This window comes from Micropterus dolomieu, linkage group LG06 (genome assembly GCF_021292245.1).
Source record: "Micropterus dolomieu isolate WLL.071019.BEF.003 ecotype Adirondacks linkage group LG06, ASM2129224v1, whole genome shotgun sequence".
In the NCBI taxonomy this organism is placed as follows: Eukaryota; Metazoa; Chordata; class Actinopteri; order Centrarchiformes; family Centrarchidae; genus Micropterus; species Micropterus dolomieu.
The window spans coordinates 29,280,805-29,282,666 of record NC_060155.1 but is presented as its reverse complement, the minus strand read 5'-3'; the positions used below and the strand labels follow the sequence as shown (position 1 = coordinate 29,282,666).

General features: G+C 44.7%; 1 protein-coding gene across 1 annotated transcript in view; it reads right to left on the bottom strand.

Moving 5' to 3' along the window:
- LOC123972553 overlaps window positions 1-1,862 on the bottom strand; it is a 42,754-nt gene that overhangs the window by 28,170 nt on the left and 12,722 nt on the right. The gene's annotated exons all lie outside the window — the stretch shown is intronic.

The window sequence follows — 1,862 nt, the reverse complement described above, 5'->3', positions numbered from 1 at the left end:
CATTTATGGCCAGGGCCACTTCAGGTCCTTCACATTCCAGGAAATGTGGCAGTGGTACAGCCTTCACAAGCACCTCCAAGCTGACCCTCAGGCTGGCAATGACCATGACCATGACCATCCCTCGTCATGAAGGAGGACGACATCTCTTCTTGCTTGCTGAAGCGCTTCAGACTCTATATTGTCACTAAAGAGACAGAGGTAGGTTAAGGCACCTTAAGGAAAAAGCAGGGTGCAGTTCCTAAGAGATGCCTGAAACCTGTACTCAAACTGTACTTTACAGAAACCTCAGCAGAAAGTGACCCCTCCCGCAGCAGCCGCCACGTCGTCCAGCACTGCCACATCGTCCAGCACCACCACGTCATCCGGCACCGCCTCCAGTACCGCCACGTCGTCCAGCACTGCCACGTCGTCCAGGAACGTAACGTTAGCATTACAGTTACGGTTAATTAGTTAGTTCCCTGTTAACCGTTTCGGTAAAAAAAAAAAAATCAGCACATATCGCCATATTCATTAGTTATATAACGTTACTCACTATGCCAACATTTCTAGCGACGCCCTCACATAACTGTAACGTTACTGTTTAAATCCTGACACTCCACAGTGTGGACCAGTATCGTAGCAAATAGCAAAACCGTAGTAATAAGCTAGGTCAATGATATTGAAATATCATATACAGGTGCTGATCATAAAATTATCATCAACAAGTTGATTTATTTCAGTAATTCCATTTAAAAAGTGAAACTTGGATATTATATTCATTCATTACACACAGACTGATATATTTCAAATGTTTATTTCATTTCATTGTGATGATTAAAACTGACAACTAATGAAAATCCCAAATTCAGTATCTCAGAAAATTAGAATATTACTGAAGACCAATACAGAAAAAGGATTTTTAGAAATGTTGGCCAACTGAAAAGTATGAACATGAAAAGTATGAGCATGTACAGCACTCAATACTTAGTTGGGGCTCCTTTTGCCTGAATTACTGCAGCAATGCGGCGTGGCATGGAGTCCATCAGTCTGTGGCACTGCTCAGGTGTTATGGGAGCCCAGGTTGCTCTGATAGTGGCCCTCAGCTCTCCTGCATTGTTGGGTCTGGAGTATCGCATCTTCCTCTTCACAATACCCCATAGATTTTCTATAGGGTTAAAGTCAGGCGAGTTTGCTGGCCAATTAAGAACAGGGATACCATGGTCCTTAAACCAGGTACTGGTAGCTTCGGCACAGTGTGCAGGTGCCAAGTCCTGTTGGAAAATGAAATCTGCATCTCAATAAAGTTGGTCAGCAGCAGGAAGCATGAAGTGCTCTAAAACTTCCTGGTAGACGGCTGCATTGACCTTGGACCTCAGAAAACACAGTGGACCAACACCAGCAGATGACATGGCACCCCAAACCATCACTGACTGTGGAAACTTTACACTGGACTTCAAGCAACGTGGATTCTGTGCCTCTCCTCTCTTCCTCCAGACTCTGGGAACTTGATTGCCAAAGGAAATGCAAAATTTACTTTCATCAGAGAACATAACTTTGGACCACTCAGCAGCAGTCCAGTCCTTTTTGTCTTTAGTCCAGGCGAGACGCTTCTGACGCCGTGTCTTGTTCAAGAGTGGCTTGACACAAGGAATGCGACAGCTGAAACCCATGTCTTGCATACGTCTGTGCGTGATGGTTCTTGAAGCACTGACTCCAGCTGCAGTCCGCTCTTTGTGAATCTCCCCCACATTTTTGCATGGGTTTTGTTTCACAATCCTCTCCAGTGTGTGGTTATCCCTATTGCTTGTACACTTTTTTCTACCACATCTTTTCCTTCCCTTCGCCTCTCTATTAATGTGCTTGGACACAGAGCTCTGTGAACA